Source organism: Takifugu flavidus, chromosome 8 (assembly GCF_003711565.1).
Source record: "Takifugu flavidus isolate HTHZ2018 chromosome 8, ASM371156v2, whole genome shotgun sequence".
Taxonomy (NCBI): Eukaryota; Metazoa; Chordata; class Actinopteri; order Tetraodontiformes; family Tetraodontidae; genus Takifugu; species Takifugu flavidus.
The window spans coordinates 2406269-2428644 of NC_079527.1; positions in this window are offsets into that span (position 1 = coordinate 2406269).

The window sequence follows — 22376 nt, forward strand, 5'->3', positions numbered from 1 at the left end:
GTCAAAAAAAAATGAACAAATCAATAGATGCAATAAATGGTTGAACAGTTGAATGAATTGTCTTCCAAGGTTTGTGTGTGTGTGTGTGTGTGTGTGTGTGACACTGGTGTCATTTCCCAGCGAGGGAGCATGTATCTGTTCCTCATACTGCAGTAGATCTCTGAGCGAAGAAAGAATCTCATTTCCCCTCGGCCAAATGGCTCGGGGTGAATCGCTGCGAAGAGTCAGCGGTCCGTGTAAAATTGACCATGAAAGTCGCTCAATTCCGATCAAAGTCAATAGAGGCCCTCTTCCCTGTTCAATAGCTGCAGTGCATTAGAGGGTTGCAAGAAGTCCTGCGGGGCTCTGCCCCATCTTCATCCAGATAAGAGTCATGGACCAGGGCCCCTGCAGTTTTATGACAGTAAAGCACACGTTACGACTGAAATACGCCAGAATGCTGCATTTGCACCCTAAAAAAGATACTTGTGGTGAAGATGCAGGCTCATTTTGTTCACCGCCAAAAAAGATCTCCCCATTTCCAATCGGCTTTTATTCCTTCTGACCTAAATCGTTCCTTGAGACATGATGCGTTTTAGCTGAGGGCCAGAAGGAACAATTTTAGTTGGATTCGGTTTCGTGCCTGACGGTTGGTGGCCACTGATGGAGAGATTACATCACCTGTATGCTGTGTGTGTTTATCCTCTTCGGGTTTGAGTGTCGGGTCTGTCATATAGAGAAGTGAGAGTTAGGTTACATCACTTTGTTGGGTGTAATTTGCTCTATGGGGGAATAGATGGAATGGTGAGATGGAGGCAAAGTGAAACGTTTATGTGGTCACACTTGTTGCCCGGGAACGATCGTGTGATTGGTCAGTAATTTGAGGTGGGCGTGGCCAGTGCAGAAAAGCATGAATGTGGTTTCCACAGGCATGGGCGGCAGTTCAAGCAGTCATGAAGAGTTTTGAGGAGAAGCTGGTCAAGGCAGCGAGGCAGTGAGAGAGGAGGGTAGATAAAGACACACGAATGGGTAATCATTTGCAGAAAGAATGGCGTGCACGGATGAAGAGCGTGTGACGCGCACTCCAGTGAGAGGGCCTCGTGTAGGAGATTGAAATGGCCCGGCCAGAGCCCCATTTTGTTCTTGCTTCACGGCTCTTGCGGAGTACATAGCAGCCTTTAGACATTCAAATCCATTAAACGAACTAGTTTCTCTCTTTTGTCCTGATGAGCTTCTTCAGAGCAGTTAATAGACAACAGTGAGACGTCCGATTAATTGCCGAAAGCATTTTGTATTTTCAGGGGGAGTTTGTTTATGTAAACATTTGAAATATCAGGGAATATTTAACTAATTTGTTAGTTTTTAGCCATCCAATTAACTTGACTATGTAAGGATGTAATTTACACTTCCTTTCATGCAGCAAACAAAATCTTTCTGACTCCAGCAGACCTCAGAGACTTTCCACAATGGCATTTCTGCGACGCCTCACTGGCTTCTTCCTGTGCACCGAACCAGCCTGCTTTCTGCACCACCGACTCAGTCGACATTTGGTTTGTTTCCACTGTTCATAACAATAAACGAGAAGCCAGATTGATTAGTGGCACTTCGTGTTTTGTCAGTGTGTTGTTCGAGAAACCCAAGAGTGTTTTGATATACGTCCTCTAATTAGACCGAGACGGCTAATGAGCCTCGTTTCGGCTCAGAAAACTAATAAAGGAAAACGGAGGCAGAGGTGATGCCCTGTGGCAATTAGATAAGTTGCCAGACAAGCAGGTTTTTTTCCGGGCACTTCGGGGGGGCACTTCCATGCCTGGAAAAACATTGGTAAGTGTCTTCATTACTTAAGATGAATCTGTCCGATACGTTCCTCAATTGACCAAGATTGATCGCTGTGAAGACAGTGGCAGCAGCTGATGAAAGCCAGCCAGTGTGTCTGACTCATTAAACGCAGCGGCCAAGAGGTGAAACCAGGACCCAAGTGTTCATTTACGCCTTCATTTGCGCTAGAAGAGAGGAGAAATTACTGTTGACACGCTCTTTTTTTTGTTCATTGTCCAGTCCTGTTTGTTTTTCGGCCATTATTTAAAAGGTATGTCTATTTACTGTCAGTGTGGACAGAAATGTGGAATTTAAAATAGAATAAGTGGTACACAACTACATACCTCATTGTTTCTCAAATATGAGTAACGTTTATTCATCTACTATCATCTTGTAGCTAACAACAATGTGCTAACCAGTGTTAGCATCTTTCCCTGGAACACACATAGTAGTATTACATTATCTTTAATGGATTCAGCTGTGAATTAGGTCTTTTGGACTGTTTAACCCTTATTGGAAGCCTCCCTAGTTGTGTTTTTGGTTTTGGAACGACGAAAATTACCTGAACATTCTGGAGAGCCTTCCTCTTACAAGGTCCATGTTAGGTCTTTCTTTTTTTCTGTGTAATTTTCATATTTTCTCACCTCCTCGGCCTCCTGTTCTTCAAACGAATCCATGGCCGTATGATCTTCAATGCCTTCTTATTTCTTGCTATATACCTTTAAGTTTCAAACATGGGTCAATTCTCTAACACTCCACAACTAAAACTTGTTTTGCATGACTAGGGCACTCAAAAGTGAGCCGAGATATCTTTATTTTCTCTCCATCGAATATAAAACACTGAAAACTATTTACTGCACATTTCTTCCTTTGAGACAAACAAAATCTGCAAATGTGTCCTTTTTTTCAACTAATGTAATAAATCATGTATTTTTGCACTTCTCTTACCAAGCCTCCCGTGGAGTTAGTTGGACCCCATATAGGAGCACCAATATCCACTTAAACCTCAGTAATTAGCATTTTTAATTCTTTTTGGAAGCTTACAGGAAGATATTGAATATTGGAATGTCCTTGAACAGTGAAAGTGATCTGTAAAATAATCCTCTTTATTTTTTTCCGCACTGCCTCATGCCTTCAAGAAGCGCTTATCTGGTTTTAAATGGGTGCAGAGCTGACGTCTTAGTGGCGTCGTCAGTTTGAAACATTGTATCTAATATTTCATTACTGGTGCCGGAGCTGCCAGAGCTCTGTTTTCAGAAAAAACTTGGAATGCTATTTTGACACACGTTACAAACAGCCTGTTCACGTATTAATATAGCTGTCAGAGGTGCCCAAAGAAAACAGTCACTGTAATGATCAAAGCGCGCATAATGATGGCAAAAAACAGCGGAATAATGAGGGCACATACAAGCAGAAAACATCATTATCTTCAATTTTTAAGTTGATTTCAAAGGCACACGGTGACATTAGAGGAGAAAAACTGCATCTTTGCCTTTGTTTTACCCTCAAAATAATTCAGCTACTAAAGCAAAACCTTAGCCCCATGAATGCTGCATGCCAAATGCACTGTGGTGTGTTTACCAGCTTTAAGGAGAGTGGCATTTCTTGGCAAAAATCAATGCAATTTAATGGAGCAGCACTACTTGCACCACTGACCAGTGGCAACTTGTGACAGTGTCGACCTTTAAGGGAACCGAGAGCTGCAGAGTCTAAACTAAAGCAAGATGTCGTAAAGTATTAGCATAGACTCTCGGTTGCCCACCTACAGCATTACAAACTGCTGTTTATTACTCTTTTATCAGTACATTTTAGAAAAATGTAATCTTTAAACTTTATTTTTGCAATTTTAATCAGAATCTTTACATTCTGACCACTGACCCAAACAAACATCCTGTTGTAAAAATAGCAATTCTTTCTAGGGACGACCATAATGGAGTAGGAAAGCTGTGAAACCCAAGGGGAAGAGATCAAGTGAGGGTCTTACATAGCACTTTGTTTAACATATAGACCATTCAAAGAGTTTTATTCCAATGTTTTACTGCAGGAAAATCTGGGGATTCTCAAGTTTGGAGCATTAAAGCTAAAGAAAGCTGAACTGATCGCTACAGGGAATTACTGTACAGCCCATGGCGGCGAGGGACGCCATAATCCTCTCAGTGTTGGATGACTCGTTGCATGCTCTTAAATGTGTTTGAACCATAAAGAAATTACGGCTTCAGTATACAGCCTTTCTATAGCGCTCGCTGTTCATCTGCTCCAGGCGCAGTTTGTTAGAGAATCACTGACTTTTCCCACATCCGTTTTGTTTTGTTCGCCCTCGGAGCGATCGCCAGAGTTTCGTAATTCCTCGACATCTGCCTCTTGCGCCGCCAGACAACTTGACAGATCCCTGGAGCCGGATCGCCAGGGCGTAAAGCTTTCAAAGGACCTGAGAAGTTTTAGAATCACACTGGGACACAGTAAAAGAAGGGTCACTTTCACCACATTTCCTATTGCACGGTTTGTGTTTGCCTGTTTTCTACTGGTACGTTTCACCGCGCTGAGCGAGATTTTGCCGGGCTGAGGGGGGCCAAAGGCTGCCGACCTCGCCCTAAGAAGGCGTCAAACTACCGTATTTTCCGGACTATAAGTCGCACTTTTTTTCATAGTTTGTCAGGGGGGGGCGACTTCTACTCCGGAGCGACTTATATAAATACATTATTACAGAATTCCACATGTTTGTTATTTTCACACTGACAACCACAAGAGGGCGCTCTAGGCGTGTGTACCTGAGCAGCAAGTTCCTTTAGCGACGCAGAAGAAGAAGCGGTGCTTCGTCTATGGAGTTAGACTTGATTGTTCGGTAAACTTGCTCGGATGTTCTTTATGCTATAGTTATCTGAATAACTGTTAATATGCTACGTTAACAAAGCAGACACATACTCAGTTCGTTGTGGGTCATGTAGCTGAATTTGTTACGTTAGCATACCGTAACCCTATTGCTAATCCATGCTAATGGATTGCTAATTGCCTTTCAAGATGAAATGTATGTTCTTGGTCTCGGATTTTATCAAATAAATTTTCCCCCAAAATGCGACTTATTGTCCAGTGCGACTTATATATCTATTTTTCTTTTTTGGCTAGTGCGACTTAAACTCCGGAGCGACACATAGTCCAGAAAATACGGTACTGTGGTCAAACTCAGAACTCCGCCCCGAGCTGCCTCGGCTCTGGGCAAATGTTGAAAATGTGAAACTGTGATGGACTTTTTATTGCGTAGGTAAATAAAAACATCTGTCAGTTAAATCTGCTCATGTGACTTTTCACCCAAATGTAGCGCCAGTTGTGACAGAGCATTTCCCTTAACAAGGCTGGTCTCGCCAAGTCAAACCAAACCAGGCCGCGACTGGAAAAGCAACATTTATGGCTCAGGAATTACTGACTAGAAAACTAGTAAAATGATCCGAGAGAGAAGAGAAACACCCCTTAAAGCTTTGTAGGCTTTTATCTTTCCTCCACATTGTGATGGCAAGTTACAGATTTCAAAACAATCCCGTTGCATGAGAATATGTCATTATGTATTAATCTACACAATATTTGTGTTTTTGCAATTAAAAATAGGTCCTCAGTTTGATCTGCAGGCTATTTGATAAGAATGTAGAGATTAATGTGATTAGGTTGGGTGTTATGTGCAAATGTTGATGGTGCGGTAGCCCCGCCCCCCTCTTCAAGCGAATTAATTTGTGGTGTGTTCAGGTTTTCGGATTAATGACGTTTAATTACACGTCGTGTAATCAACGATAAAGCACAATGACTGTGATCCGAAAGGCTCGTTGAGAGATGCAATTAATGCAATTATTGTAATCAGATGACAGCGAATCTGCTGCTAAGCTGCCTTAAGTACACATTTATGAATTGAACAAATAACAATGGAGTGTTGTAGAGCAGATGAAAAGAAATAACCACATTTTTAATAATGACTCTAATAATGTCGGCATTAAGAGTGATTAGACCTCATCACCATTAAAAGTAATCAGGTTCTATTGAATTGTTTTGTCTGTGAAACTACAGTCGTAGTTTGAGAGTAGAAGCTCTGATGAGTTGTTAGAAGGTATCAGGAGGGGAAAGAATGAAGCTTGAATTGGTTTTCTGCTGCCTTCATGGTGCGTCACAGAAATTAGGTCTGTTTGGAAGAAAAATTAACAAAAAAAAAAAAGAAGATAATGATCAGATACAAATTCGTTTCAATTGTTGCCAGGCGACAAAGAATGGCCGACGATTTGTACCTCCGCAGAGCTCAGCTGCCGCAATAGAGCTAAATAAAATCATAAAAGAGTTGCAAAACAAGTTGCGTTTGCTTCCAAATCACCGTGTTTCTCCCAGAACGCACATTTTTTGCTCGGCGGTTGTGCCTGACGCAGTGAAAACAAAAACAGTGGGCTGAATCTGATTCAAATTGGGGCGCTTAAGGCATACGCGCTGGTACAAGGAGCCCGTGCGGCACAGCCGAGGGCCAACGCAGTGTTTACGTTGCTGGCGGCAAACCCGGCCCTCCTGTACCCTCCTGTTCTCTGACACAACTGATGCAAACTTTCAGCACGGGAAGAAAGATTGATCGTTAGCCATAAAAGCGGCGATAAAAGTCTCCTCCGCCGAGGCCGACTGCGAGTGATGGTTATTGTTCTGACTGTGCACTCCCGAAGTCTATTTTGTTGCCACCACAAGGCAGCAAGGAGTTTCTATCAGCGTTATTGTTCCAGCGCGTTGATGTGCTAACAAGATCATTGTAGCGGCAGCTGCAGATGTTTCTCCGGTGATGGAGTTCCATACCTGCGCTCCTTAAGTTCCACCAATGCTGGAACACGCTGGTCTCGAGCAGATGTATCAGCATCTGGAGGCACACAACCAGATGTGAACTTATTCACTTAGTAACACGAGCTGCTGTCGAACAGGTTGAAGATGTTCCGATCACAGATTGTTTACTGGCTAAACGTTAGCTTAAGAGCATGAGAGTAAATCAATTAAATCAAAACCTTACAAGTTATGTGTTGAAATGTTGTCACTGGTTTATGACAGTAGAAGCGTTAGCTAGCATACGGGGAATGTCGAAAGCTCAAGGGGTTTGATTTCAGATCGGAAAAAGAAAACTAGAAACTGCTGAGTTTCATTCTGACCAAGAAACCGAATCCTTTGACATCAGATTTGAACATAAATGCAGGCAAACCGGTTTCAATAATTCATCATTTGCTCACGCTCTTGCTGTAAAACGCAACATCAGGAAGATTCTTGTATTTTGACTTGTGTTTGATCATGTTACAAGAACAATAGGAGCACTAAGAAGCTGCTACTACTGCTATTATTAAACATTTTATCGGAATACCGATATCAGGCACAGTTTTAAATCTATAATACACAACTCATAGCTAATGATTAGCAGCTATTCAAATACCCACCTTATTGTAGCTTAAGTTATACAACACCTGTACATACTTCTATGGCCATCACAGAGATCTGGCCTCCCCAGCTCTCCATTCCAAATGTGGAGTAAAACAATGCAGCCAAGCTTCTTCTTTCCTGTCGGCCTAACTGACCCTCTCATGTCATCGCATAGCGATCTGCAGATTCAACAATGCCATTTGCGAGTTTGAGGCTGCTCTCACTCCATTTGTGTCACTCATTATAGATCAAAAATACCTTCTTTTTTTTACTTGTAAAGAATGAAGAACTGCGGGCTAATGTGAGAAAATTGCTGTATCGTGAAAGGTTTGGGGCCATTAGTGCCCAAGAAGCATTGTTGTACAGCACACTCAGCCTGCACAGGCTTTGACCTCGGCTGCTAGTGCAGCATGTCATGCACAATTCATATAAAGTGCTTTTTAAACGAGGGCCATGTAGCCAGCATTTAATCAAACTCACTTGTCATCCACAGGCTAATACAGAGGGCTGAATATTGCGTGTATTCTCAAACTTTAGCAGTTTTGCTATGATTTATGTTTCATCTTTTCAAAATTGTGAAAGTTAGTGAAAAGAAGGGGTTGCTGACCCCTGGGAGTTGTCTCCTAACTCCCACTCCCTTCCATTTTACTGTAGTTTAGTCCAAGAGGGACATCAGAAAACTGTAGATAGTGTAGAGTTAATAATTAATACGCGCAGCTTTACTCGTCATACGGTGGTACGAGCGAGCAAAAGAGGAAGGGAGTAAGAACAACGCTGAAGAATCGAAGTGACTGAGGATGAAAAGAAAAACCTGCAAAAAAACCCTTCTTGCTCAGTCTATTGCCCCCCTACTTCATTTGTTTCATTTGTTTCAAACCGTGAAGGTTAAACAAAAGTAAGGAAGACAGTCACATCTTTTCAGGGTACAGGTTTGGGTAATGGGGAGACAATCGAGGAGAGCGGGACCCTCTCCTGAGTCAACAAGCTAACTCGTCTCTTCTTTACTTCCTTCAAACTTCTGAAGTTGGAGGGGTCAGTTCAGAACTGGGATTTTATTTCCACTTTAATTCTGCACTCTTATTAAGAGCTTTAAAAGCCTCACCTACATGTTAATGGTTGTGTGTGTATGTGTGTATTTATGTGTGTGTTTATGTGTGTGTGTTTAAGTTTGAGGTTAAAATTGAGTTGTGGTTATGATCAAGGGCTGATGTATTATGTCCATGGAAGTCCTCCCAAGGACGTGGGTGTGTGTGTCTGGTACTTTCTACATATACTAAAGTGCTCTTTCTACTAGCAAAGGGAGGACGTGTTTGGGGAGAGAGGACCTTATTGTTGGTCCTCACAACTTCATAGGACTGTTTGAGGGTTAAGACGTGATTTTAAGGTTGAGGTTCGGATTTTGGATACAGTCTATGAAAGTCCTGCCAAAGTTAGAAGTGTGTGTGTGTGTGGGTGTGTGTGCGCGCGTGTGTGTGTGTGTGTGTGTGGATGCAGCAGCTAGATGCGGAAACCTTTCCTTACTAATTGGTCGGAAGTTATCCGTGTTGCAGACCACAGTTGTTTCTGTGTCCAGAACACAAAAGTCTTCTTTTTTTTCCGGAATGAAAGGGAATGCTTGCTGATGGTTTCTTTTCAGTGAGCACAGACCATGTAAAACCGAGGATGATCAAAAATCAGTGGTGAGGAGTTTTATTATTCTCCCTAAATGTGTTTATATTGTTTATCAGTTGGAGGTAAATGCTTCAGCGGGAAAATTATGCAGAACTGATCCATCTCTTTCTGAGTTGATAAGTTAATTTGATAGACACTCATTACAGCCATTAAGCTAGAATTTAAGTCAGATTTTAGCAAAATCCCTACAGACAGAGTTTAATTAGGAATGACTGTGAAACAGTACGTATAAACAGTCCAGGAGTAATTATTTACTGCGCTGAATATGCTAATGTATGCTAATTGTACTTTCACTTGCGTTATGAATAGGAAGCATGACATCTAGTTTAAAACTACTGACTGTAGCATGCAGATATTGAGGATACAGCTTTTAGAATGTTAAATATACTAATTAGTTCTTATTAAGTGCTTTCCTGGCTCTGTTGGAAGTAGAGCAACATATTGGATACATTTGAAATTGAGAGATTCACCAAAATAGTGAGAGCAGCTGGGGTGTTGGAATTCTTTGCCAGATCAATTCAATTAAAAACTCTTCTATTTTGGATGCTCTGTTAGATGATTAAGCGTGACGGTAGCTTTATTAGGTTGCCAAAGCTTTTTTCTTTTGGAAGTCTGCATTTTTTAATATATTTGATCAATCATCTTAAAATTCACATCACACTTAGTGCAGAGAAAACATGAATAAATCTAAAATGTGCCATAATAAAAGCAGAGCAAGAGGTCAGGGTGCTTAATCTGCGTTTACAAAGACATTTAGGTGCCAGACGAGAATTTGTTTTCGTATTTTACATCAGGCGTTGACCTTCCTGGTCTACGTTGAGCCACAGGCTTATCGAATAAGACTTGGTATTGCTTGATGCTTTTCATTAGGGAATTTTTCCTTTGCATACTTGCTGGATCTTGTCTCAATTTCAGTTGTTTGGGTCCTATTTTTTATTTTGGAGACCAGCACAAAGGGGGGTTTTACTATTTTAGCTTTGTCTTAGGTAAGTTTTGTCAATATTTTGGCAACCAGAAACAAATCCTCCAGTCCATTACACATTAAAAATGATTCTGTCCTCTATCAGCCTGTTGAACAAGTGCCAGTCAGCCCAAACTGTTGACCAAAAATAGCTTAATTAAGATAGGAAACAATATAGAAACAACTCAAAGGTCCATTGCGTTAATCTGCTATCTGGCTAAATACAGTTGTTTAGTCTTCTTGCCATTTGTCATATAATTGTCAAAACTTGCTTCGCTGACTAAATTGAGTCCCCTCATATTCTTGAATGCTGTGAAAAGGAGCAGAACCGTAGCTTGGCATACAGGAAAGTGTCACCTGCACTGATTGGCTGCTGTCAGCGTGTTCATAGTGTGCACAAGGCAGTCAAACAGTCACTAAATGCATCCCAAACACTTCTTTTAGCCACACAAGAGTGAAAGTTTAAAACATCTCTCACAAATGCTTCACCCTTCTAAATATTTGAGCTCACCTCTTTAACAGCTCCCCGTAGATTTGTCTTATTTAACCTACTCTTTGACCCACTTTAAATGAGCTTAATGCTTACACTGGGGGAAAAAGTCCAGCTTGGTGCCTCATATATAGTATTTTAATTCCACTCGGAAGCAATTACTTCTGCGATTCTTTTTAAATTCTGCCTTGTTTGAGTACAAAGTCGCAGCCAGGGTACCTTCGCTAACAATATAGCAACTTGCTCAATCACAGCAGTGGGGTTACCTTTACCCAAGGGTACACCGCTTTCCATTAAACTCAATAAATGAGGTGCCAATCATGCACAGTCCACATAGAGCACAATAAATACGTCCAGCTGTTGTCATGTTGATGGGAAATTCCCGTTGGTGGCAGGTGAGGGACACAGAGAAGACGACCCATTTTGCTGATTTTCATGGAGCAACTGTGCACAATAGATTTTTCTTTTTTGAAAAGGAAAAGCATGAGCTCCATGAGCTTCTAATAACATTTCCGATTCTAAAAGTTCACAACCTGCCAAGTACGCACCAAGCTTTCCAGAAGTGAACTTGCTCCGCCCATTTTATCAAGCATGCATCACATAAGACTTATGTGGACTTGGGAGAGCTAGGTATCCCACAATGCATTTCACCTCAGTCAGCGCCAGTAACGGCAATGGCAGCAGGTGTGTACTTTGAAGTGCAAATGTTCAAGTACATACTCCAGAAGTTCACATGTTCGCTTGTGTGCAGAGTATTGAGAATGGGCCACCATCTTTCTCCAGTAGGATCCTAAACCCCTTTAGAGCACAGCTCGTGGTTCTTCAGGTTAAACATTCTTCTGATTTGTGTCCTTTCTAAACAAATTTAGTTCAAAATCAGGAACAGATTTTATTTATTTGAAAGGCAGCCTCATTGTGAGCTGTATCGAAAGTCCCAACATGGACATCACTGTCTGTCAACATTATGCTCAGGAGGGAGCCGCTGGAGAGGCGTCACAACAACAAACATGGAGGACACACCGCAGCCTCTTGTAGGTCGTTTTTTTAGCCCTTCATATCCATTCACAGCATGAGTCTTCCCTCATGGTTAGCGTCTACACCAAAATATAACAAACAGATCTATTTAGAATGTCTAAATAGGCCGTGTCACTTCAATATATGTACATATAAGTAATCCTAAAATTAATGTTTCGGACAGCAGGGAGGATGTTTTTGAAGCTTCTCAGCACCCATTTTTGGAGGAAAAATACTTTTCCTTCCAGGCTTAAATTTTAAGAATGACATGACCATTCTGAAACTGTTAATACAACCACACGTCTGTGAAGGCTCTCTTGTTCATAAACATTCTTAAACTGAAACTATTAAATGATGTCCTTGCTGCTGCATTACATCAATCATCAATTAACAATATCAACTCAACATTTAGAAAACATTAAATGATTGAATGTATTTTATTGCTCATTGTCTTTGATAGAGTTTCTCCGCCAGCTTCAGTGTTGGAAGCATTGGAAGGAACTTAGTGTATGTAGACACGTGTGTGTGTGTGTGCCCCTTCATTGCAGCAGGTTGTCCAGAATTTGTGGTTCTTCTTTGCAGGAAGTTGCACCTTCTTCTTTTCTGTCCCCCTTTTGTTGGCGTCTGGTGTCGGTGATTCCCTTACTGGTGTGGCTGGAGCTGCTGTGTGGAGAAGATATTATTGGTTTTGCATGTGTAAGTTTGAGTTTAAGTACAAATGAGCAAACCAACAAACGAGCACATTCTCAAGAACTGGTTGAGGGTGCAGTGGTCCGGAGGGCGCCGTGGTTGCATGTTGTTGCCATGCTTCACTCCCATTAATCAAGGCTAAAACAATTTCAGATTCAGATTCAGGTCCTTTATTGTCCCACACGGAGAAATTTACAGTGCAACAACAGCAAGAGCACGCAGAGACAATTAAGATAAAAATAAAATAGAATAGAATTTGGAATATACAAAGAGGATGTATATATACAGTAATCCAGATAAATGGATACTCAGCCCCTGCATACCTGTACATAGTACAGAGGGTGAATACAATATACATATCAGAATATATAATATTCAGATTGTGCTAGCGGGCGTTATGTTTATTGGGCAGTCTGACAGCAGCCGGCAGGAAAGATCTGCGATACCTCTCCTTCACACAGCGATGCACTTTGGTTTAATTGCAGACTCTTTATTACCCCTAGCTGTGAGTGGCTGTCCGGCCACAGGCTGCTGACCTGTCGGGGGGGCACCCCCACCTCTTGCCCAGTGGCTGCAGTGACCCTGGCTAGGAATGAGCTGTTCAGAAAAGACTGATAGAACTTGCAGCTTTAACAATGCAACTTCTCAGACCGCTACTATAGACAATGTGCAACTCACCCCGGTCTTTCTACCCAGAACTTTCAACAAGCCTCACAACAAGAACAAATATTCATATCAGAAGCAAGAGGGAACCTGATTTGTGGATTTTCTAGGGGCTCAACTCACACTGAACTCTTGGCTTCCACAAGTGGCCGAAGGTGCTCGCCGAGCAACCAAGATTAATGTGGCTCTAGAATCAGCTGGGCCACCTTTTACCGTCACACTACATCATCCTGCGAGGGAGCTGCACCATGTGCACTGGAGGGATACAAATGTGGGCGAGGAGGAACCAAAAATCCCGGCAAACAGCCGTAATGCATCCCAGCTCTATAAATCTGCAATCCGTCTATAATGTCCTATTAGGAGGGTCACGTGAATTGTTAATCACACACGGAAACCTTTTTGTTTCCTGGTTTTGGATTAGAAGTTCATTCTGTGCGTTTGTTTTAAGAACGGGGGAAGTGACTTTTATATTGTACTGCCTCTTGACACAAAATGGCCGTAATGTATTTTTGAGGAGTATGTATGGTTATGGCTTTCCAATACTTGAGCCATGAGCTACGATAAACTCGTTTTCGAGCACCCGCTGAAGCATAAATCCTCCGCTTGACCTCAAACCTCAGTGTGGAAGAATCATCATTCAGATAAGGAGACAAAACAGCACAGAGGAGATACTTGAGGCTGCTTTCCAAATGATATGATGAATGAAACGATACTCATGGGATCCCGGTCATTTTAATAGAATCTGACTTCATTTTCGTTGCGTTAGCCTGACACGGTTTTGGCCCACATGCAGCCTTAATGGAAGAGCAAAGAAACAAATCTGAAGCTGACAGTTTGATGTGTGAGCTTGTGTGTTTGCATCAGAAGCTGTCCTGGGGTGTGAGAACCTCAGCTCCTCATTCCGATTATAAAACGTGCCATCGGACTCATTTTGTTCTTAAAGGATGTCGTGTCGCTAAATTCTGTCTTGCCTTTGTCACTGTTTTTGCATCTGATCGTAGACTTCCCTGAAACAGTTCTTTGCTTTACTGTGCCACACTTCAGTTGGTCAGTTGTTAACACTGAAACTGTACCGTTTGCAGGGGCTCATTATTTCTGCTTTTTATTGATCCGGTCCTACTTCTCTTCAAAAGTAAATCCATCGATTTAATAAGAAAACCGCACTGTAGTAGCAATGCAACCATCAACTCAGTGCACTGTAGGGCACCCAAAGCTAATGCATAGGAGGAGTAGATCTATCACTTTGCCTTTTTTGCTTTAGGAGCAGCCATTATCAGCTTAGCATCCGCCTATTGTTCATTTTATGTTTTGAAGCCACTTATAGGGTCCTAAAGATTAGCGTTTAAGGCACACAAGTGTAAATATTATCTAAGTTTGTATATCCTGCTTTTGTCAACTGATACACAGATAAAATACAACAGTTATCTTGGATAAATTTCTTTTTATCTGAGAGCCATCATCTGCAGCTCACTTTGGTTTGAAAGCGTAATAGGTTACAGCCTAGCCTCCATCTCAAAATGGTTGGGATCACTCTCAACTACAGCAGGAAGCACCACCTGCCAGGAACCCTCCCTGGATGTAGCAGGGGTAACAGGGAATCAGTTAAACCTAAAGAGTTTGCAGAGGGAGTATTAGATAAAGAAATAACACGAGAAAGCATTGGGCTGACCAAATTACTCTGGCATTCAGCATGAATTCAATCTGACAAGCGGTCTCTTGCAGAGGCTCTGAAGAGTGACCCATGTCCTCTCAGAACAAGGGAGTATTATATATAATGAAGGGATTTGCTGTTTTGTACTTTCTTTAGCAGGAATGCAAATCAGAAGGGATGCATAACACTGTATTAACATTAATTTGGTACCTCCGGCTTTGAACAAACAGTGAAAGAGTAACATTAAGCAACTTGCCTAGACATGAGTATAATTTAAGAGAATAGTAGAGACAAAAACCTCCGGTAGGTGTCAGGTCCGCCTTTGATATCGGATACAACTGAATTATTTTCATCTGCATCTGAATAAACAATGAAACATGAAAAGTTTCCTTTCCCAATTGTCTCCTGACAACAGAGAAGCTGCAGAACAATTGCACACAACCAGCAGTTGGCAAACAATAAAGCAAAACATCAGAGCCGAGCGCACCTGGTCATGCAATTATCAGCAGGTGCTCGGGTTCTAATTAGGACTCCATAACAGAGAGCAGCAAAACAGCCAGAAAATACTGACTGCGCTTGTCAACGGTGCGTGCAAAAATAACCACATCGTGATTACATCAGCACCGGCGTCGCCACTCGAGGCGCCGAAACCTTTGAAGGCTGTTGGGGTGGATCCGCCGGAATATGTGCGCGCCAACATCTGTGAGTTTTGCACACATGAATGTCCTCAGCTAACCCTTCTGTCTCCGCTTAGCCGCCAATTGACGCATCCACTCCAGGATGGCATCGTCAGAAGCTGCTGGTTTTAATTCACTTCCACTGCAGCTCGGGAGAGGGGACACATTTCCTTGTGCCATGACAATGAAAGCAAACTCGTTGTGACTTTATGTTTGTGTCTGGACTTGATAGATCCCCTGCCTGCGGTAAAATAAATACAAAGTAAAACCAAGTCTTTTGCCCTGAACCCCTACGTGGGGGGAAGGGGTCTAACTAGGGATTTCCAAGCTACCTGCAATGCGCTATAAAAACAGATTCTTGGCTTTTGCAAAGACAAAGCCATTGCAGGGAAGATGGATGGAGTTTCTAAGAAAACTGCCATTGAAAGGCGCGGTCTCATTTCGGGCACGTGTAGTTCGTTGTACGGCAGGATGCCTTTAAAATTAGGTGCCGCGTGACTGTGGATTTGTATCCAAATGAACACTGAGCAAATTATCCAATCCACTGATCCCAGCCTCAGACTTTTGAGGCTTCATCCATCCTGCTATGTTTTTACCGTAGCCCACAGTCAAAATCTGATCCCAAGCCATCATGTGCAATCGTGTGAGCCCAACCAATCAGATGTGCTCCTGAAAGGTACAGTGGGTAGCTGCAGTGTGTGGGAGGAACAGAAAAGGTTTCTCTGTAGGGGAAAACATGCAAAAATCTGTAGTTTTTTGTTGATAGCACAGTTATTAGAGTGTTTAATAGACCCTGATCGATATTCTCAGTGGTAAGAAACTTTTTGTCCTTTTCATATCGTTTGGTTTTATGCCCTGTTTTGAAGCCATCCACGGGACATTGTGTGTTGCTTCTGATGCCCAGTATATCATATATACGTCCAAATTGGCTGTGAGAGTGAAATTTGAGGGTATTTTTATTCCGCAAACGTGTGAAGTTTACAGACTAATTTCACTCATTTCCCAAATGCAGAGCCAAACCAGTGAAGAGCAACAACAAGATACTGGCTGTAGCTGGTAAATCTTAGAGGGCTCTGATCACACAGAGATTTCATTAAATATTTAAAAAATCGCTGTTAATCCATGCTCTTTTCTGGTCGTCCTACTGCTTCTTGTAGTGTAATACAATTACATTGACGGAGCCCCATTGTTTCTTTAAGTTCAGGCAAAACCACTGCAAATATTACACCATATCTAATCTTTAAGTAAGTCTTCTACGACGATTTCCAGCTGTGTGATTCCACAGGTTTAGTCTCTGTTTAGACAGCAATGTACACATCCATACCGAGCCTCTTTGCTGTTCTAATGCCAAATAATCTGTTTGAACAAAGTCTCATTTTGCTGTACATGTGGATTGGGGGGGGGGGGCATATTCAAGAAGACATATGAGGTTGACTGTGTGCGTCTGTGTGTGCACGCTCGCTTCTCTATTCGTGCCAAATGCACTGGGAGTATATTAGGGAAGCTATATTAGGGAAGGGTTTTTTTCTTTTTTAGCATGTACCTGCTAACTTATTCATCAAAGGTGGAACTGTCAGTCATAATTAAACTGATATTTATACGCTTATACTAATGCACATAATCGCATCCTATAACCAAATGGTTAAAGGCAGGATTTCCATACATGATGTCATATTAAAGATGCGTTGCCACGCTACATGACACCATCAAATTCATTAGCTTGTCACATTGTTTTTGTCGGCCTTTGATTTTGCTTTTATCCTTGTCTGTCGCTCGGTGGGAGTGAGGCGAGGCTGTTATCATGCCGGGGAAATGGAAATCAGTTCCCAGCCCACAGTACAATTGCATGGGAGGCTCTTTGAGTGGAACATATAAAAGAATACACTTTATCAATTCTCAGTGAGTGGGTTTCAAGGACGAGTCCAATCACAGCCGTGCTGCACATTAACAGAGCTGCGACTGAATTAATGTAGATGTATTATAAGTTTTATATCACAGGGCTCTTTTAAAAGAATTTTGCTTTGAGTTTCACTATTTTGCACCCTAAATCTGAAAGTAAAGAGGGAAATCTCGACATTTTTTTCTACAAAAATCCTCAAAGACCACTGCATTCTTTCCTGCCGGCTGCTGTCAGAGTGCACAATAAACATAACGCCCGCTAGCACAATCTGAATATTATATATTCTGATATGTATATTGTATTCACCCTCTGTACTAAGTACAGGTACACAGAGGCCGAGTATCCATTTACCTGGATTATTGTATATATACATCCTCTTTGTGTATTCCAAATTCTATTCTATTCTATTTTATCTTATTTTTCTCTGCGTGCTCTTGCTGTTGTTGCACTGTAAATTTCCCCGTGTGGGACAATAAAGGACCTGAATCTGAATCATTTGCCTTGTTTTCGGGCTTTGATTCAATACCATTTCATTAATAACATAAAAATGTCATTACAAATCATGAAATTAGATATACAGAGATGCACATCAACCTTTTACATGTGAAGTAGTTGTCTTCATATTTATATATGATGAGGAGAGAAGAGGTTTGTATCTGTGTTCCTGGACCAGTTCAGGTTATTATCAAGTTGAACGCCTGGGGAACCTGTAAATCCTAATCTAATCCATAATCCCCCAGTAAAACATGGGAGATGGGTGTGTTGGGGGGGCTAGTCCTTTCAAAATCCACCACCAAATGTTACAGAAGTCATCTATCAGGTTATTATGCCAAAGCAAAACACTATTTCAGGTGACTAATAAATGCATAACAATATATTTTGCAGTCATACTGAGGTCATGGATGTTGACAGGTGTAAATGTAGGATATTTACCACTTATTTACCACTATACAGTATCTTAGGTTCAAAACATGGGTTCCATCAGTCTGTCACTCAAAAAGAGAATTGAGGTATATTGTAAATAAATTTGCTGTCATTTTTGCTCTGTTACTTTACTAATGATGCATCAACAATTTTCACACATTGATAGCAGAATAGCTCGTTTGGGATTAGTATACAATATCTGGGATTGAACCAAAAACTGCACAAAATAGCTTAAACTGATTTTTTCCGATCAACGTATCAGGTATGCATAGGTTTGGAAGTACTTTTTCAATGCTATACCTGTTCCAGACTCAAACCACTGTGTTGATTCCGAGGAACTTTTGTGTCCGTAATTATCCATCATCGTGGGAAGTGTGGACCAACAGGTCACACCCCACACACATACAGATACAGGTCAACGTACACACTTATTAAATAGAAAGGTGGAGTACATAATTCAGGAAACATTTGCTAATCAGATAATAAAACAACTGCAGGCTGTTGAACTACCCTCAGGAAGAGTCTGGATACAACTCTTGATATTTACGTTCAACCATCACGTATGGCTGAGGTACCTCGATATGATTTATCTGGTGCTTTCTACAGACCAAGGGGCACCAGTGGCTGCATGGTATAATAACAAATATCCTAATTTGTAAACGATGTGTTTATTCTCTGAACCCAGCCTCTTCCCCTCACCACTAACCCACTTCCTGAAATAGATCGGCTCCATTCACTCTCTGAAGTGTTCCAAAGAGAAAAAGCGCTTCTGGCTGCCCATGTCCTACATAATGTAATTATGTAAACCGAACCAAGAGAAAGACGCCGCGCACCACACAATCTACCACGCAATCAATGGCAGATAATCTTTAAGAGAGCCGCGGATGCGCTGGGATGTATTGGAGCGCTCCGCAGCTATGGCTGAATGTGCCGCTCTTTGAGCAGTCAAGAGAGTTAAAACTGAAAATGTCGTCATGGATAAAGCCGTTCAAGGGCTGTTGGATTTTATTCTATTTTTAAGCCCCAGGAGGAGCATGTTAGAGGGCCCTCCGCTGGCGTCTTCCCTCAAAGCAGATTGCTTTCTTGAAGCCAAAACAACTGTGGCCATTTTCTGGCAATTCAACACAAAACCATTTGGTGTTTCAATCTTCATTAAATGCCCTTGAAAGCCTTGCTCATCACTCTGTGGTGGGCAATGGGCCGCTACCGGCAAATAATCGCTATAAACCACACTCCCGCGCACGCACTAAACCACCACGTATTGCAGGCCAGCTAGCTTTTTACTGTGCTTATCTCAATATTCTGATCATTTTTAAGACAATAAAAGCTGATAACAGAGCTTAGAGTAGTTCAGGGAGGAACAACATCTTTGAAGGTTTTGTGTAAATAGCAGCAGGTCTGTAAAACAGCTCATTGGTCCGACCATTAAGAGGAGCAGTCTCTCACAGCTGTGACGCTTCCATTGATAATGCCGACCCGCCTTGGCAACAGCTCGTGCCATTACGCTGCAGTTTGTACCATACGTCTTTATTTGGACTTTTATTCGCTTCTCTCAAGAGTGCGCACAACACAAGCGCGTGGACTTTAACACAATATCCCAGTCTATGGACGCCTTTGTAGCCGGCGGCATTTACTTCTGCTAAGCCTGTCAGGTCAGTGAAACCACACAATAAGTGACGTGAAAGCATTTTCTCACTATTTTTTGACACATCCTGCGTTCACAAAGCAGATCATGTCAGAACCTCAGCGTGTAACTGCTGTTTTAGTGATATTGATGATGTCTGTGAGCATACGTGAGCAGCAACAGAACCCAGACGGATTTAGAGACTGTAGGATGTACGTTGCATTCTTCAGTGGCATGAAACATCTAATCAGCGCTGTACGAAAGCAACAAACTGGAAATCACAACTTCTAAGACTTTTGGGGGGCGGTTAAAATGAGGGGAAAATCCATATACTGGTCAATAGTTATTGAAGGTCACCTTTAAAGTCTTCATCAAAGAAAGTTCTAATACTGATAATAATATGGCAAAAATGTTATGTAATGCTGAACACTAAATGTGACTCAGCAAAAGAGTCTGAATTAGATGGCTTACAGCACATAAATATATTCCTCTAGTCAGGTATTGAATAATCAGGTATGTAAAGGTGGACAAAAACTGGGATTTTAGAATTGCCTACCTCAATGTGTTAAACCAACTGTAAACCCACACAATAGCGTCTGCATAACTTTGTAGGGTTGTTTAAAGCATCGCTTTACCCTATATAGTGTATCAATATATCCCATCATCCTTTGTGGCCACGCCTGTGACGCAAGACACAAGACATCAAAGCCATTATCGAACATCAATGGCCACTCAGTGTTTGATTTTTCTTGATCTGTAAAAGAATAATAAATTGAATTGACCAACGATGATCTGGTACAAAAAAGGTTTCAGCTGTCAGGGAGGACAGGATTCCTTGTTTATTTTGTAAAAAACCAAAAAAACGTAATAATAATTGCAAGAATAAGTTGTCTGGTGATTTTTTGTTTGTTTGTTTGTTTAGCACCATTAATATTGATTTTCTTGTTTATATATTACCAAAATTCTGGATTTAATTCCTCCAGTCAGATATGTAAGAAACAGTTCCCTCAGCTTTGGCAAATTGGAACCCTTGGCATAGAGTGCCGGGCCTGTAAGATCACTTCTCTTTAAATATTCATTAAGTGCCCGTGTCAGTTCATTGGAAAGCTGTTTATTGAGTCAATAAATCCAAACACCACTAAACAAGATACAATAACTCCAGTTTCTAAATAGAGCCTGAAGATTCCACTGTGTTGTTGTTGGCTTCCAGCTTCGTTAGTCCATCCACCTGTCTATTGTCTGTGAAGGCTTATCTTTAACAGGGTCAATTGTATCCCAGGTGCTCCTGGGTGAGAGGAAGGAGGGAAACTACACAATTTCTAGTTTTCTTGCTGGAAGCCCATGTAAGAAATTCAAATAGTGTGTTTGTTCATAGGCTCGTTCTTTCAAATGATGCCATCGAACCAGACAGTCAACCTATTTTGTGTCCCGACACAGCCTTGGCCTTTACGACCCGAGGCCGATTGGAAACGGGCAAAGTGGCAGCTCTCCCAGCTCAGAGGCACGGGGGGGTTTGGGGGTGGCAGACGAGGTGGCCAATTAATATTTCAACAATAGCTCCTCAGTGGCCTGGGATTGACTGCCTAAACTGCTAGCCGTCAGATTACTTATCTGGGAAACCACCGTGTGGCAGGACTTTAAAAAGAATGAAAAGAATTTTGAAAGAATTTTGTGTCCTTTCATTTTTGCATCCCGCCTCAAATGTAAAGAACACGATACCCACGAAGGGAAGATTGATGACGCTGAGAAAACACCCGAGCAAGGAAAGGGTTCTCCAATTTTTCCAAAATAAATCATCAGTCGGCAGCTCAAATTAAGTGTGACACCTGATTTCTTACCGAGTGGTTGCGAGGCTGTTGCAGTTTTATCTCTTCAGCCAAAAATAATGTCGGGAAAATCCAACGATTCCATGAGTGAGTCCTGAAAGTGCCTCTTTCCCATCGCTGACTCGAAAGTCTGCCTGAGAACAAGACAACCGTGCAGCATCCTTGATCTCCAGCCATTGAAACGCGCCTTGTTATTGGTGTTACAGTCGTGTGGTGTGAGCTGGATCCTGTCGGAAAGTTGTGGAGCACATTTTGAAGTTTGTTTTCACTCTTCTGCTCTTGTAACACTTCAGTGGCAACTTGACAGTTTTATCTGCAGGACTGGAGGCTGATGAGGCGTAGCCCGGTATATTTGGACTTCGTGATTTGTTGACAAAGAAGAGAGATTGCAGCGCCTGGCAGGAACGCTGCGCTCCCTTTCAAGTGGCCGGGCAATCTCTCTTTCAGGATCTTTATTATAACTTCAGCAGGCTTCGGGTTCTGTCTGATCTATAGCTTAAACATTTGAAAATGAAGGCACACTTGATTAAAAACAATGGGTTTCCAAAAGTCGCAACATATTTCCCATCTCCGAATGTCTGGAGACTCTGTCCCTGGGTATTTTTTGTGAAATTGTAAATTGAGCTTCACAGCCCTGACGTATTCTGCAACAAAAGAGGCGGCAGGAACAAAGAGCAATCTGCTCAGGACATTTAATACTTCTTGAGAAAGTCAGGGGCAGGACTCTGCATGCTTTTCTCTATGCACATCATTCAAGGTACTTCTGCCCACACATTAGCACCCCATATACTTGGTATTTCTCCATCGCTGTTCATTTTTCAAGCCCCCAAAGAAGACATTTCAACTTTTTCAGATTAAACGGGCCCACCTCGAATGGGGCATCAATTAAGCTGCCGCTCTTGCAAAACCAGTATCGACCTTAATTTCCTTTATTACAAAAGACAATTGTTTACAGACCTTTTTTTAAATTTATATATGTATGTGACTAAAGTATCTTGTGAAATTACCCTTATGGATGACAGGTAACGCTGTCTCTCCTCATCAACAACCTCAAACTCTTGCTTTTGACACCA